The sequence below is a fragment of the Canis lupus genome, chromosome 19 (genome assembly GCF_048164855.1).
Source record: "Canis lupus baileyi chromosome 19, mCanLup2.hap1, whole genome shotgun sequence".
In the NCBI taxonomy this organism is placed as follows: domain Eukaryota; kingdom Metazoa; phylum Chordata; class Mammalia; order Carnivora; family Canidae; genus Canis; species Canis lupus.
In genome coordinates, this window is record NC_132856.1 from 25,460,106 (window position 1) to 25,478,119 (window position 18,014).

General features: G+C 41.6%; 1 long non-coding RNA gene across 1 annotated transcript; it reads right to left on the minus strand.

Annotated features, from left to right (window-relative positions):
• Window positions 1-326: 326 nt before the first annotated feature.
• Window positions 327-17,940, minus strand: LOC140611297 (uncharacterized). The gene is made up of 3 exons (XR_012012576.1): window positions 17,794-17,940; window positions 13,163-13,231; window positions 327-1,084 (listed from the first exon to the last, which is right to left on the minus strand). It is a non-coding gene; the product is annotated as an uncharacterized lncRNA (long non-coding RNA).
• Between the last annotated feature and the right edge of the window lie 74 nt (window positions 17,941-18,014).

Here is an 18,014-nt window from a genome sequence, read left to right on the forward strand (position 1 = left end):
TTAGGCTGGATAATTCTTTGTGGTGGAAGGCTATCTAAGCACACTGGCACAATGCTTCTGAAACTCTGGGATGTACAAAACAGATATGAATCTTGGGCTCAGGCTCAGGTGGGTGAAATTTGTCATAACTATTCTTATAATAGAAAAACAATTTAGCTTAATTTCTGACTGTTCTTCATTTTTCTTTTTAAGATTTTATTTATTGATTAGAGAAAGAGAGAGAGAGTGCATGGAGCTGGGAGCAGAGGGAGAAGTAGACTCCTTGTTGAGCAGGGAGCCTGACATGGGCCTCAATCCCAGGACCCTGAGGTCATGACCTGAGCCAAAAGCAGATGCTTAACCGACTGAGCCACCCAGGCACCATAGTCCCTCAACTTTTCTAGAAGCAAGAAAACCACTTCAGCCTAAACTGTGTCCATCTCTATATTTCCAGGGTTGAGCACAGAGCCAACAAGTTAAGGATAGAGGGTGTTCTCTGGTCTGCATTCATATGTGGGTCCCAAGGAGTTGCTGTTGAGTGCTTCACTGTCCCTGTGCACCTGGACCCTTCCAGGGTAAAGGCTCTCTGCTCTCTTCTGCTTGCTCGTCTGCAGACATCATGTCTGCCCATATACAGCCACTGCCTTGAGGTCTTGTTACTTCCTTGGCAGCCCAGACAGGAGGAATTCAGGAACCCTCTAAACTCTCCTTTTGGTGTCCCCCCACAAGTCTGGAGGAATTTCCCCCATCTTAGGGTGTGGAGTGTTGCAGCTGCAATCTCTTGTTTGCTTCTTTAGCATATTCTAGTAAACCTGTAAATTTTGTGCCTTTTAATTTTTTGCTACCTTCTTTACCTGTTTCTTCCAAGTTTAATTCTGAGGTCATAAACATATAATACTTGGGGTAACTACAGCCCAGACAAGCTTTGTGTGGCTTGCACAGTATTTCTGTTTAAGCTCAAATCCGTATCCTTTAAAGGAGAAAAGTGCTCTCCAGTTGACCGCAGACCTCATCGTTTCTTGATTTTCCTGCATCCAATGCACTTCATCTGTTTACATTACCCGCCTGGTGATTCTAGGCAATTTATGTTTCCAACCCCTGGCCTCTATGAATGGAAAAACAAAACAGGCAATGAGCACAAAGCAAATCTCTATTTGAATGGAACGATATACAGAGGGAAAAAAACCCACAGATTTATATCTGAAAGTACTGTCTTAGCCATATATGAAAAGAAAAAGCCAAGGTGCTATAGTTAAGGTGTAGACAGGATGTCCAGAGCCATGACACTCAGCCTCCCAAGTTTAAAAACTATATGTCTGCTGAGTGAATACAAACTTTAACAGCGACTTTGGAGATTCTTCATCATATGGCAACCATTTCCTTTGTCATTCTGTCTCCCTCTCAGGCTCAACAATCAAACTGTGTAACTTGCTCTTCCGTATATCTGCCCTGCTCACGTTGTCCTGAGTGATTCAGTTCATTACGTTCCCTCCATCCCTGAATGTCTGTCCTACTATTTTTAGTCAGAAGCTTAATTATCCTTCGAGTAGGAGCTCAAACTTCATCATCTTATGCTTTTACAGAAGATTCTTGTCACCCTTTCAGGTTTATCCTCCTCCATCAGCCCACTAACTATAGGAATTCCTCTGGAATCTTAGAATTTCTTTTTTCTCCCATCCCTGGACAATCTCCTCCATGGTCATAGCTTCAGTGATGACATTTATGCAGGTGTTCCACAATATGTATACTTCTAGCCTAGAAGTGACCACATATTTAATTGCCTTTTTTGACATCTCTTTTTTGAAGATCTCAAAGGCATCTTGAGATCAATATGGCTTAGGGGCCCCTGGGTAGCTCAGCAGTTGAGCATCTGCCTTTGGCTCAGGTCATGATCCTGAGGTTCTGGGATTGAGTCCCGCATTGGGCTCCCTGCAGGGAGCCTGCCTCTCACTCTGCCTATGTCTCGGCCTCTCTCTCTGTGTCTCTCATGAATAAATAAATACATTTTTTTTAAAGTCAATATGACTTAACCAATGACCCTTCTCTACTAAACCTTTGTCCCCTTTTCAGTCTTGGCTACCACCAACCAGCCATCTGGTTTGCCAGCAGAAACCTAGGAATCATCTAGGATATGCCCTTTCTCTTTAATTTCTTTCTTTTTTTAAGATTTTATTTATTTATTTATGAGAGACACACACACAGAGAGAGAGAGAGAGAGAGAGAAGTAGGCTCCCTATGAAGAGCCTGATGTGGGACTCAATCCCAGGACCCCGTGATTATGCCCTGAGCCAAAGGCAGATGCTCAAACACTGAGTTACCGGGGCATTCCTCTCTCTTTAATTTCATATGCAAACCATCACAAATGAGGCTTTTTTACAAGAGGGATATATCCTAATCAGGCCCACTCAAAATGGTCTTTTCGACTTTTATGCTTTTCATTGTACATTATTGGCATTTTGGATTCCTACAGTGTTTTTGGAAAGTATCACTCATCAAATCTAGGGAAATGATGGTTTAGATTTCAGAACTGGTCAGGCTGAAAAGGGGAGTGCCTCAAACTGCAATGATTTCCCAGGATAAACATCACCATATGAAGAACTGTCCTAGTGGCCACTCATTGCTCTAGGTTCCCACCACTCTCCATCACTATGAACCCAGTCACATCAGTATAGTTCTCCAGAGAAACAGAACCAACAGAATAGTTATATTTATACATTATATTTACAAATATAAATATATACATATGTGTATATGTATTGGTTCATAAGATTACAGAGACTGAGAAGGCAAAAATCTGCAGTTGGCCAGTTGGGCATGTAGGAGAACTGATGACAAAATTATAGTCCAAGTTCAAGGGCCTGAGAACCAGGAGAGCCAATGGTGTAAGTTCCAGTGTAAGTTTGAGGCCAAAGGCAGAAGACTGATGTCTCAGCTTGAAGACAGTCGAGTAGAGACAGACAATTCTTTCTTACTCAGGCTTTTGTTCTACTCAGTCCTTCAGTGGATTAAACGAGGCCCACCCATGCTGGGGAGGACAATCTGCTCTACTCAGTCTACTGACTCAGTTAATGTCATCTAGAAACATCCCTGCAGACACACCCAGAAATAATGCCTAACCAAATTCAAATCCCTGTGCCCCAGTCAAGTTGATGTAGAAAATTAACCATTGCAAAACTTAAACCTTGCCATTTTCCTTTGTACTTGTTATTTTATCAGCTTCAGTGCTCATCCTGCAGAGTCTGGTCCCCTAAAGGAGCACGTGTCCCTTCTCTTAATTGAAACAAAGTCTGTCTGTTTCTGGAAGCAAATGTTGTATGCTGACTACTACTCTTTCTCCAATGGAGAGATGAAAGTCATTTAAAATGCAGCATTTCCTAAAAATTAATTTTACAAAACACCAGTCTTTTTTATTTTTATCATTTTTATTTGGGGAGGGCAGAGGGAGAGACAGAATCTCAACAGATTCCCCACTCAGTGCAGAGCCCAGCTTGGGGCTTGATCTCATGACCCTGAGATCATGACCTAAGCTGAAATCCAGAGTCCAATGCTTAACAGACTGAATCACCTAGAAGCCCTAAGAAACACCAGTCTTACGAGATACACTGGGGAAGAAATGTTAGAAAGAAAAGATTTCTTGACAATTAAGTGTTATTTCTCCACATTAGTTTTCAACGCTGCATAATACATTGCCACAAACTTAGCAGCATAAAACAAGGCCCACAGCTTCCATGGCTCAGAAGTCCAGGCTTGGCCTAGCTGGGTTTTCTGCACAGATTTTCACACGAGCAATATCACAGCATTGGTTGAGCTGTGTTCTTTTCTGGAACTCAGGCCTCTTCCAAGCTCATGTGCTAACTGCCAGAATTCAGTTCCTTTTGGAGTTTGGATTCAGGCCCTCAGCAACTAGAGAGAGCCCTCTCTATAGGTAATTACACATGCCTACTTGTTTTTCATGGTCAGCAGGATGATCCCAGTTTCTCTTTAAAGGGCTTTCACCTGATTAAGTCAGGCCCACCCAGGAAAATAGCTTTTTAAATTAATTCTGAGTCAACTGATTTGGGATTATTCATATTTGCCATATACCATAGTCTAATTATAGGAGTAATGTCCCATCAGTTTCACAAATCCCACTTTCTCAAGGGGAGGAGATTATGTAGGACCCAGGGGTTGTAATGTTGGGGGACTATCTTAGAATTTTGCTTGCCACCATCCAGACTGAGTTTATGAATTAGCATATAATGGGCTCTGAAAAACTCCTGGAGTGAAGAACTCTGGCTAACTTTGTTGTTTCCCAAATTAATTTGGCCTATATGAAAACCTTATTTTCATGTAATACTTATCATCATTCTTAAAATTAGTTTTCTGGGCCATCCATGCTTTGGGATACACTGGAATGGAAAAATCCCTGGGCCATCAAGCTTGGCAGTTCAGGATTCCAGTCACCATCCTGCCTCTTCCCATTGGCATCAGCTTAGGCAAGTTCCCTGACCTTGTAGAGCCTTGGTGAAAAATCTAGGGTTCATTAGAATCTGCTTCTCATGGCTGTTACACCAATACAATGAAAGTAAGTAATACCGGGACATGCGTGGCACAGGTTAGAAACCAAACAAGGTAAAAATGGGTGATAAATTCCTCTCTCTCCTTTTCCATATGAAATTTTAAAAACAATTTCAAAAAGGATACTCTACTGATGTTAGACTTGCATGAAGGTTTTGGATATCAGACATGAAGCTTCGTAACCTCCTTAGGCTAAAAAAATCTAAAATTAAAATTTAAGAGGAAAAACAGTTCTTTATTCTATGCATGATAATTAATTTATGTTTTAAACAGTCCTCCATCAATACTATCAGACCACAGTAAAGCCAGAAATGAATCATGAGCATATGTAAGTAAATTCTGTGATCTTTTTAACTACCCAAACAACAAAAAACATGAAAAATTTGATGTTATCATTTAATAGGTTAAAATTGATTGAGATGTCTCAAAAATACGGGTTACCACTTCTTATATCCAACAACGTAAAATAAAAAGTCTTCAGCCACATAATGTAAAGCATAAACTACTTAATGCCTTTGGAACAAGTGCCAAGTTTTAAAGACAAAATATTTGATGTTTAGACTAAACTGTAGGGCAGTGACTATATGATAAGTCTAAGTAGAATGGGTTATAAAGGTACAAAATGACAAAACTTGTGGGTAACATTAAAACATTGTAATAACTGTGTGACCTTCAATAAATTACTTACCCTTTCTAAGCCTCGGTTATGGCCTAAGAAATGGGTATAATAATAATACTGTGCCATAGGCATATTGTAAAGGTACCACAGATAAAAACTGAGTGTAGTGATGCTACTTCTTAAGTATAGAGTTAATTGTTGTACAAGTGTAAGCTCTCATTTGGTCTCAACTCCTGTTGTGCTGTGCTTTGAAATCCTGTGCTACATGAAAAAAATGCTCCATATCACTTGCCATCAGGGAAATACAAATCAAAACCACAATGAGGTACCACCTCACGCCAGTCAGAATGGCTAAAATTAACAAGACAGGACACAACAAATGTTGGAGAGGATGTGGAAAAAGGGGAACCCTCTTGCACTGTTGGTGGGAACATGAACTGGTGCAGCCACTCTGGAAAACAGTGTGGAGGTTCCTCAAAGAGTTAAAAATAGAACTACCCTATGACCCAGCAATTGCACTGCTGGGGATTTATCCCAAAGATACTGAGTAGTGAAACGCCGGGGCACCTGCACCCCCATGTTCATACCAGCAATGTCCACAACAGCCAAACTGTGGAAGGAGCCACAATGTCCTTCGACAGATGAACAGATAAGGAAGATGTGGTATATATATGGAAGATGTGGGGTGCGTGCGTGTGTGTGTGTGTGTGTGTATACATTATATATATATGTGTGTGTGTATATATATATACACATATATATACACACACATGAATATTACTCAGCCATTAGAAAGGACGAATACCCACCATTTGCTTCGACGTGGATGGAACCGGAGGGTATTATGCTGAATGAAATAACTCTATCGGAGAAGGACAATCATCATATGGTTTCACTCATACGTGGAATATAAGAAATAGTGAGAGGGATTATAAGGGAAAGGAGAGGAACTGAGTCAGAAAAATTAGAGAGGGACACAAACTATGAGAGAGACTCCTAACTCTGGGAAATGAACAAAAGGGAAGAAGGGAAGGAGGATGGGGTGATGGGGTGACTGGGTGACAGTCACTGAGGTGGGCACTTGATGGGATGAGCACTGGGTGTTATACTGTATGTTGGCAAATCGAATTTAAATATAAAAAAAGGGAAAAGTTTGTGCTGAATTCTGAAAAATTAAAAAAACTACAGAGTGACGTTTATGCTAGACCTCTTATTAAAGGAAAAGAAAAACAGCATGCTTATATTATTCAATGTCGTTAGCCATTAACAGAGGAGAGACAAGTGCAGAGAATATATTACTCATAAAATTCTTTCTAAATGGAATCCTTTACAATATATCCCGTGAGGCATCTGCAGGTCTTTAGGGACACAGAACAATTTATTGAAACTTCTGCGCAAATTGAAACTCGTATTTGGAGCAATGCATTAAGAATCTATAGATCATTTATTCCTGCTCTTCACTGAAGGAATTGCGGAGATCACTTTTATTATACAAATGCTACTTCAGTGATTAAAATTCCTTCTCTCTGGCATATGCATGAAAAATAAGAATAAGAATGAATAAGAAATAGAAGTTGCTCTGATAGATAAATCGCATATATACAAGAACAAGGAAAACAGTGTGTGTGTTATCATATTAAAAAAATAAAATATATTGGGAACTCCTTGAGTTTCTTTCCTCAATAATGAGAAGCACAGAATGAGAATGTTCACTTATAGTAATTTCATCAGCACACCAGTGAGGCCAAAATAAATGGTAGACAGAAACGTGAATAGGGTATCATTTTGATATTACTTCTGCAAACACAGCTAGGAGAGCTAATGCTCATTTTAAAATGCATGTCAAGGCTTCAAAAGATGCACAACAAATAAAGAAAAAAATTTTTCTGATTTTACTAGTTTCTGCTGGGAGCTACAATATACTTAGTCCTTTCCTGGGTGCTATCAACCGTATAAGAAAAAGATGTTGGCATTTCCGAGGGCCACAAAGTAAGCTTGTATTATGGTGCACTCCACGACTCTAAGGGGGCTGGCCTGTGAGTTTTGATAGTGTATAAAACAGAGTTGGGAGTCACTCAGACCTGGGGAAGACCTGACTCAGCTATTTAATGCATGAAATTGAGTAATGTTCTTGACTTTTCAAAGACTTGATTTCCTCATCAGTCAAAGGGGAATAAAAAACACCTACTTTTTTTTACATTCTCTATGGGTATTGGATGGGTTAATATATATGAAGCCTTGAACCCAATATGCTGTGGACTTGTTACAGTGGTTGCTGTTACTACTCTAGTTAATGTCTGCCTTTGTTTGGCTTTCCCCAATAGCAGCCTCTTAGACAAGGATTTTGGTGCAAGAAGTTTACTTGGGAAGTGATTCCAGGAAGCACAGATAAAGGTGTTGGAAGTAAGAAAGAGAAGGGAAGGAAGACAATAATGGTGATTTATCAAGCAGGCGAGAAACTCTGAGACAAAGTAGGATACCTTTAGAATTATCCCACCCAAGCACAAGGGAACTGGAGTATTTATCCATCAATAATCTGTTATTTGTTGAGGATTGCTTCTAGGGGAATTAACCTTTCTACACTTTTGGCTTATCCTGCATGCTGGCCAAGCCTGTTCTTAAAGGCAGACAAATGACCTCAGCCAGGGAGAATTGAAGGGATTTCAGTAAGTAGCCTTCTGAATATAGGGGTGAGGACATAGGAGATGTGGGAAGAACTCTAACAAAATCTGCTGCATTCTTAATAACCCAGACTCTACTCATCTTCCCTCTGGCTCATTGTCTGCCGAGCTCTTCAATTCCCACTGCTTTATGAGGTTATTATAACATAGGTAAAATCTCTCAAACTGTATTCTTAGGCATCTCCTTGTCGAAAGACTTTAGGTCTGGCAAGTTAGAGTGTACACCCTCTGGGTTGAGTGAAGTTAAAACTTGGAGTTTGGATATCCAGATTTTATAGAGTTGGTTTGGTGGATGCTTTTCAAAGAGTTTACAACTGTACTGGGGGATTTGACATTCACAAGTCCAAAATGTAAATTTATAAATTTAAGGTGCTAGTGTTGGTGCAGTGGTGTTTTCTAAGAAGTGAGATGTGAGATTTTGTCATGGAGAAGTCTGCTGAAATTCCCATTGCTTTTGTCTAGTATTATTTCCCATTTTACTCTGAAATCTCAAGGCACCTGTATGGGGCATGCACTTAGTGCTGACTTCTTAAACCATCAGCTGTTTAGCTCAATAATGAAATGGACAAATGACTTGGTATAGTAGAGTAAAAATGACCAATCATTGCCAATCTCTAGGGAGCATCCTACTGAATTACTTTATTTTATTAATTTTAAGAGGAAAGAGAGAAGAGAGCTATTTCCTAGTTATGGCATAAAGAAACATCAAAGCTAAAGGTAAGGCTCTTATGCAAGAGTATAAACTTGGAAAACTTCTGAAATATACATTTTACCAATTAAAGTGAATAACAATCAAGTGGTGTCTATGTTCTCAGATGAATGGAAAGAGTGGAAAAAAACATAGGCTTTGCCAAAGAACAAAAAGAACCCCCCAAAACCTGAGATCTAAGCTCCACTACTTAGGAGCTGATTTATCAGGTAACTTAGTTCATCTCTCTGAGCATAAATGCCTCTTTTGTAAAATGGGCATTAAATCTAAATGATGAAAGAATATGACATATAAATGTAATGTATATGATATATAAAAGTGTTAGATTCCATCAATAGTTGAATAGATTAACAAATTGTATTTTTACAACAGAATGCTTCTCAGCAATAAAAGGAATGATGCACAAAACAACATGATTAATCTCAATTATGTTGGACCAAGAACAAACAGCACATACTGTAGGGTTCCATTTTTGTAAAACTCTAGAAAATACAAAATAATCTATCATGACAGAAAGCACATGTGTGATTGCTTGAGGATGGGGAAATCAGGAGAGGTGGCACTGACGGACAAGAAAGGGAAGCTTCTGGGGCAATGGGGATGCTCATTATCTTGATGGTTGTGATGGTTTCATGGGTGTACACATATGTCAGATTTTATCAAACTTACACTTTAAATATGTGCCATTTATTGTATCTGATTATACCTTGATGAAGCTGTTAACAAAAATAGTGTTAGTGACATGCTCAGTGAATGTAATAATTCCTTCTCCAAGTGTGTGTTTATATGACCTTGACTCAACTTGTTTGGGATTAAATTTGGTGAGTCCAAATGAGTTGAGGCTACACAGAATTGACATTCATTATTCTGCCTGCCTGTCACCTCTTTCTTATTTAGTTAATAGGATCGTCCCTCTTTCAGTAAACTGTTGTTTCTCCACTCAAAAACATGGTTCTCCTTGGAGCTGCCAATCACAAAGATCAACACTTTGGCCACTCAGGGATGGGGATATATGGACAATACTAGTCAATGTTGTATGCCCAGTCCCCAACTTCCCTGGCCTATGCTACAAATTGCTAATACCTGCAACCTTCTTCAGAGGTTTGCCCTTGGGGTACTGGAGCTGTCTCACCTCTAGAGCGCCAGAGCTAAAAATATCTAGAAGATTATATTTCCTCAGGGTAACCTATGGTCAATGACTAGTGTACAGTGGCAAAACCCCAGCTCCCTTCTTTCAAGATGGGGACAAACTCTGATATGTGAATATGCTCCAGAGCTCCCTGTGAGATCAGGGGTTGGCCAGCACTTCATCTGAAATTAGTTTTAATTGACTGTTTTCCTCTTCTTCTTTCTCCCATTCCCTTAACATTTCCCACTGGGAGAACTTCCTTAATCAAACCACTTGTACTTGAACCCAACCCAAAGCAGCATGGCAAGTCTCTTTGGCCCAAGAGATTTATTCAGGAATGGAACTGAGACTCCAATGGTCTGCCTCAGAATCTTAGCTATTTTTAGAATTTGAGCTGGGACATGAGGGCTCTCTTTCATCTAATCAAGAAAAGTTACAGATGTGATACTAGAACCCCAAGTTCCTAAGTTCCTCACCATGTAAAAAAAGGGGTGGGGGGTTTGAAAGAAGCCAAGCTGAGAGAAACTCAGACCAGAGACCAAGAGAGAGACAGACTTCTCATGATGTTTGCGTCCATGATACCAGTTATCTTTAAGAATGGGCACTCTTTGCTTCTGGGATTTTTTTTTTTAAGATTTTATTCATTTATTCATGAAAGGGAGAGAGAGAGAGAGGGAGAGAGGTAGAGACATGGGCAGAGGGAGAAGCAGACTCCATGCAGGGAACCCAATGTGGAACTTAATCCTGGGACTCCAGGAACATGCCCTAGGCCAAAGGCAGGCACTAAACCACTGAGCCACCCAGATGCCCCTTCTTCTGGGGTGTTTTCTGTCAGCCAGTAAATACCATGGGTTTGGCTTCAGTTTCTGCCTCTGACAACAAAAGGAGTCCTGACTAAAAACCCTGGTATACACTCAAACTAGGCCTTTCTGCCCTTGCCATTTGAAATTAGTCAGATGGACAAGTTACAAGGAATTGGATCAAACAAGTGAATTGCTTTTATCCAATTAGGCCACAGGAAATATCCCAGGTTGAACTCACAAAATTTTGCCTTTCAGAAATGGAACTCAAATAGATTTCCCTTTTTTTCCCCTGGTATAGAAATATAATTTGTATTTTGAGTTATAATCAAATACTTTAATAATAAATCATACTTCCATGTCAGTTGTCTTTAGTAATTTGATCTGATTTTCCTTAGAACGGCAAACTCTCCCTTTGAATGGACTGAGGTTTTCCACATGCCAAGTAATTCTTTCTGAAACCAGCTGGGTGTGTCCTAGAATTCAATTTAATTCAATTCTGACACTAAACAGAGTGTAGACCCCATAGGTTAAGGGCTCAGTCTCACAACACTGACCCTGCTCCCCACCTCAGATGCCAATCATAAATCCCAGGTTATCACCTGTACTTCTGACCAGCCAGCTATAAATCAGAGGTTCCCATAAACCCTTTCGTGGGTTTGATTATTTCCTAGAACAGCTCATAGAACTCAAGGAAATATTTACTTACTTTTATTGGTATATAATGCAGTAAAGGATGTGATAAAGAATCCAGACAAACAGCCAGATGGAGAGAATCATAGGGTGAGGTCCAGAAGGGCCTGAGCAAAGGAGCTTCTGCCCCCATGGAGTTGGGGGTGTCTCCCTACAGCATGTGGTTATGTTCACCAACCTGGACACTCTTTGTACCTAGTACTATATGGATTTCTATGGAGGGATTTATCATGTAGACTCAATCAATTGTTCACTCAATCTCCAGCTGCTCTCCCCTTCACAAAAGATGGGAGGTGGGCTGAAATCTCCAAGCTTCCAATCATGGTTTAATCTCTCTGGTGATCTGCCCTCATCCTGGGGCTATCCAAGAGCCCACCGAGAGTTGCCTCGTGGGAATAAAAGATTCTCCTATGGGTTCTTGTAGCTCTGTGTCAGAAATCAAAGGAGAGAATGATATATTTTTTCTATTGTTTCACCGACCCATTCACCATACCCTACCACAACCCAGAGATCAGGAAGAGATGCTACCTGTTATTGAGCTAAAAGAAATTTTGGCTAAAATCATGCTAAATAGTTGGCATTATTCAAAAAATCATCAAGACATTATGCAATTATTAATTATATCATTCACTTTTCCTGTCAAAGGCATGAAGAATTCACCTATCCACTCAGGGGAGTAGAAACCATGTGAAATTATGGATTTGTCCCAGCACATCTTACTCCCTTTTGCCCTAAACCCTTCGAGAAATTTGGGCCACTGCTTGTGAAGCACTGTTTTCCCTCAATCCATGGATTATTTCCCCTTGAACAAAAGACATCAAACTCATTGCTAAGTTTTAGTTTTGTCATTTGACACTTAAAAACAGTCAGGTCTAAGGGAATCTGGTGACTCAGTTAAGTGTCTGACTCTTGATTTCAGTGCAGGTTTGTGATCTTGAGGTTGTTAGATCAAGCCCCAAGTTGGGCTCCTCATTGAGCAGAGAGTCTGCTCAAGATTCCCTTTCTCTCTCTCCCTCTGACCCCACCCCAAACCCCACTCTCTCCCTCACTCCCTGTCAAATAAAAAGAAATAAATCTTAAAAAACTGGAAACAAAGAGGTCTCAATTTATTTATTTATTTTTAAAGATTTTATTTATTCATTCATGAGGCACAGAGAGAGAGAGAGAGAGAGAGAGAGGCAGAGACACAGGCAGAGGGAAAAGCAGGCTCCATGCAGGGAGCCCAATGTGGGACTTGATTCTGGGACTCCAGGATCACGCCTTGGGCCGAAGGCAGGTGCTAAACTGCTGAGCCACCCAAGGATCCCTCAGGTCTCAATTTAAACCCTGGTTCTGCCATTTACTAGCTTCATGTTTCATTTTTCTCAATAGCTCCATTATAAACACCATGGATGTGGCAATCACATTGGTCATAGTCACTGTTACATTTAAAGTGAGTAATAGGGATCCCTGGGTGGCGCAGCAGTTTAGCGCCTGCCTTTGGCCCAGGGCACGATCCTGGAGACCCGGGATCGAATCCCACGTCGGGCTCCCGGTGCATGGAGCCTGCTTCTCCCTCTGCCTATGTCTCTGCCTCTCTCTCTCTCTCACTGTGTGCCTATCATAAATAAATAAAATAAAATAAAAATAAAAAAAAATAAAGTGAGTAATAAGGGCGGCCGGGTGGCTCAGCCATTTAGCACTGCCTTCAGCCCAGGGCCGGATCCTGGAGACCCTGGGTCCAGTCCCACGTCAGGACTGTGCCTGTGTCTTTGCCTTTCTTTCTCCCTCTCTGTGTGTCTGTCATGAATAAATAAATAAAATCTTAAAAAATAATAGAGTAATAAGTAACAGTGATAATAATAATAGAAAACAATTTTGATTACTTTCCATCTGCCAGAGACTGAACCCAGTAAACAAACAAGCACTTACCTCACTGCTACAATGCACTGTTACTAAAGTGCTTTGTTCATTTTATGAATGAGCAAATTTAGGCTTAGAGCTCAAGTAACTTACCTGAGGTCACTCAGATAGGATGTGGTTGAATGGGGATTTGAATTTGAGCCATAAAATTTGCAAGCTAATCTGCAGAAAAAAAAATGTTGCAATTAAGAAAGGTAGGAAGAGGGGGGAAAGTGAAGGGAAGAAAGAGAGAGACAGGATTGATAAAAGGAAATGTCACTAAAGTATAGTTGGGAGGCTGTCAAGGGACCTGTCATGCCCACCACTCCTGGTCAATTGCAAATCAAATCAAAAGAGATGGACCTTGCTCAGGATACTACTTTAGGTACTACTTTCCTACCCAGCAGGGGGAAGAAAGGTTTTCCTCTGCTCCTGGCAACAGCCCAGTCAATGAGAGATAGTCACAAGTCAGCCAATGAGAAGCCACTCTAATTCCAGCTCCCAGTTTACTCCAATGCTTGTTTTGTTTTGTTTTAATCAGTCTCCTAGCTCCCTTCTCCTTTCCTCTATAAAAGAACGTTCCTCTCTTTTGTCTGGGGGACTGGCTTATAATTTTTGCTGTAGTTTTCTTGCCTTGTATTGCCATTCTCTGCTATTTCTGAATAAACCCATTTTTGCTTGTAAACCAACTAGCAGTTTCATTTTTAAAATTAAAGGATAAATGCAAAGAGAAAGGAGGGGGAGCAAAGGGGCAACCAGGAAGCAGTATGAGAGGAGGGAAGATTGTGCAAAAAAGTAAATGTAAGAGGTGTAAGTGAAGAAAGACAGATAATGTCACAGGGTTGTGATGAGGTATAATTGAGAAACATAAAGCAAGTTCAATGTGCCTGGTACTATCATATCATGGTATTGGTATATATCAGTAATCCTTGGGAATTAAATGTCAATATCAATGGAAGAATCTACTGTAAATAACGTAGTATAAAGCAAAGTAAATTTTAAAAAATGATATGGCCTGTTATTTATTGAAATTATAGATTGAATGCACTCTCCTAACTCAGAGACACAGCACTGAAATCCTCCTTTGTCTGTTGAGTAAAGAGGACGGATATGTTCTAACGGAGGAAATGTCACAAGAATATTCTCCTATTGACCTGACACTTTCAACAATCTAATATTTCACCACATTTGCTTCATCTCCCCCTTTCTTTCTCTTCCTGCTTTTATGCTGTTGAAATAAAGCTTGGGCATCACGAAATGTCACCTCTAAATACTTCAATATGCATGCCTTTTAAATGATCACTCTCTGTCATAACCACATTCCCAGTCTAGGATCCCTCCCAGAAAAAGAGCCTAAAACAAGGGCTTGCATGCAAGTTGTTATTTTGGGAAGTGAGCCCAAGGAACAATGTGGAACTGAGAAGGTGGAAGCAAGGAGGAGGCAAAGTCAATGCAAGGATGCACCTGTGGGCACCTGGGCTGGATTGTGAACCTCTGAGGAACTACAGGATTTCATTCAAATTGTGTATTAAGTGACTGAAATGGGGAATGTTTGTCCACTGGTTCCCATGTCATGGTCTGGGATGCCACATGGGGGGGGGGGTGTTAACACTTTTACACTGCCAGGTTTGCAATGGAATGCTTCAGAAGCAGACAGAATAGGTGGAAAGTTTCCCACTGGTGTCCTGCAGGAGGCATCAGAGAAGCCCCAAACAGCCCAGAGCAGAAAGTGAGAGATCTGTGGTGCAGCCTAGGGAAGGTGCCATCAGGTTTCACCTGCAGGACCCTGGGCACCACAGCAACAGCTGGAGTGAACATGGAGCTGGGGTGGGCGGGGTGGGGGGTAGGGGGCACAGCCAGGACCTAAGGAAAACATGCCTGACACAACTATAATGCCATTGCCACAGCTAATCAAATTCATTCCAATGCCTTGAGATCATCTACTACTCAAAAATCTGATTCTCCCAATTGACCCAAAGAGCTCTTTTTAGAGTTGCTTTGATCTCATTAGAATCCAAATAAGGATCACAAATTATGTCCTTAGTTAAGGTTATGTTCTTAAATCTCTTTTACTCTAGAACAATCCTCCTTCACCTTTTCAAATGCAATTGATTTACACCCAAAAATCCCATAGCTGGTGTCCTAAGACCGTTCCACATTTTGGTTTTCCCTCATTAGAGAGTCAGTTCATGTTATATCTCTATCCCCAGTATTCCTGTAAATGATCATAAATTCCACAGTGTTTATTAAACTCAAATAACTTTAATGGCAAGAAAACATTGCAAGTGATGCCATGTGCTTCAAAGTGCATTCCATCTGAAGACTCATGCAGTAGAATCAATGGTGGGTCCCTAAAAGTTATGTCCACATCAAAATATCAGAACTTGTGAATATTAGTTTGTATAAAGTGGCAAAAGATGTGGTGAATATAAGGATCTGAGGAAGAACTTACCCTAGATTACCTGGGTGGACTCTAAATGCAAGCATACTTGCAAATATGTATATTTAGAGAGGCAGAGGGGGTTTGGGGACAGCCTCACAGAATCTAGTAAAGTTGGAGTAGAGGCTGGAGTGATGTGGCCCGGGAACCCCAGGCCAGCATCCAGAAGCTGAAAGAGGCATGGAATGGATTGTCTCTCAGAGTCCCTGGAATGGAGTGCAGCTTTGCTGGGTTTCAGACTTCTAGCCTCAAGAATACTAAAATGCTATGTTTTAGGGATGTAGGGATTTAACAGCCTGATCTCCTCATTGCCAAGTCTCACACAAACTCTCCTTTGAATAATTCTGCTCACTGATGAATGTGGCCTGCATTAATTACTATTTAAGGATAATAGTTTGGTGATTTCTGGACTCCTCTCTTTTCCTCTTTATGAAGAGTTCTTTATAAAGATGGACTTTTCATTATCATCTTGGGTTCTTTTCTTATTTGAAAATGGAACTCATGCAGAAAACACTAGAGGTAAATATTTCATCCCCTCTCCCCCTCCTTTTTATTTTTATTTATTTATTTTTATTTTTAAAGATTTATTTATTTTTATTCATGATAGACATGGGGGGGTGGTTGGCAGAGACACAGGCAGAGGGAGAAGCAGGCTCCATGCCAGGAGCCTGATGCGGGACCTGATCCTGGGACTCCAGGATCGTGCCCTGGGCCAAAGGCAGGCACTAAACCGCTGAGCCACCCAGGGATCCTCCCCTCCTTTAAAAAAAATTCATTTATTTATTTGACAGAGAAAGAGTATGTGAGAGGGAGCAAAAGCAGGGGGGTTGCACAGAGGGAGAGGGCAAAGCAGACTCCCTGCTGTGCAGTGAGCAGGATTTGGGGCTTGATCCCAGAACCTTGAGAGCATGTTCTAAGCTGAAGGCAAAAGCTTAACTCACTGAACCACCCAGCACCCCACATTCCCCCCCTTTTAATTATTTTTAGTGATTTTATTTATTTACTTGAGAGAGAGAGGCAGATAGAGCGAGCGTACAAGTAAACAGAAGGGCAGAGGGAGAAGTGGCTCCCTGCGGAACAGGGGGTGGGATGGGGGCCTGAGTGGAAGGCTGAGCCTCAACTGTCAGAGCCACCCAGGAGCCCCACATTCCTCCCTTTTAACTGCTATACTCCCAACTAAGCAATTGTCCATGACAGTATTTTTAAAACTATTTTTATGACTTTATATTTTTAAGAACAGCTTTAGGTTCACAGCAGAATTCAGCAGAAGGTACAGAGATTTCCCTTCTCACTTTCCCTTCCCTGCAACTCAAATACCGAGCCTCTGCGCTGGTCAGTAGCCTCCCCCAGAGCGGTGGTATATTTGTTACAACGGCCACGTGAATACATTGTGTGTCGTAGTTGTACACGGACACATGCTTATCACTGACAGCCTTTAGTTCATATTACAAATTCCTTCCAGGTGTCGTTATATTCTATGGGTTGGGATGAACACGTGCTGACATGCATCCATCATCATCATATCATAAAGTGCACTTTCACTGCCCTAAAAGTCCTCTTTGCTTTGCCTATTCATGATAGGTAGCTTAGGTCCTCATTTGCAGGGCAGCTGGGTCGGCTCAGCGGTTGAGCACCTTGCCTTCCACTCATGGGTCCTGGGATTGAGTCCTGCATCAGGTTCCTTGCAGGGCAGGGCGGGGCGGGGCGGGGGTGGAGAGGGGCTGTTTCTCCCTCTGCCTGAGTCTCTACCCTTCCCTGTATGTCCCTCATGAATAAATAAATAATTTTTTTAAAATTTTTATTTATTTATGATAGTCACACACAGAGAGAGAGAGAGAGAGAGAGAGAGAGAGGCAGAGACACAGGCAGAGGGAGAAGCAGGCTCCATGCACCAAGAGCCCGATGTGGGATTCGATCCCGGGTCTCCAGGATCGCGCCCTGGGCCAAAGGCAGGCGCTAAACCGCTGCGCCACCCAGGGATCCCTAAATAATTTTTTTTTTTAAGATTTATTCATTTATGATAGACATAGAGAGAGAGAGAGAGAGGCAGAGACACAGGAGGGAGAAGCAGGCTCCACGCCGGGAGCCCGATGCGGGACTCGATCCCAGGACTCCAGGATCGCGCCCTGGGCCAAAGGCAGGCGCTAAACCGCTGAGCCACCCAGGAATCCCCAAGAAACAAAATCTTAAAAGAAAAAAAAAATCCTTATTTGCCTCATTGTTACTAGTTAACCTCTCCTACTAGACTCTGACCTCTCGGAGAGCAAAAAAACAAAAAAACAAAAAGCAAAACAATCCCACCAACCCGTCAACCTCCTTCACTGTGTCCTCAGCAGCGCCTGCCACAGGGAAGGGGTACCCCCGACGTGCTTTTTTACTAAATTCTCAACATCCCCGAGAGATCCGGGGGGGCCCCCCCCCGCAGGAACATAGAGGCAGCGAAGGCACGTGCGCGGGTCTTTAACCTCGGATCACAAAGGGGGCGTGGCCTCGGGCGCTGGGGGCGTGGCCTCGGGCGCTGGGGGC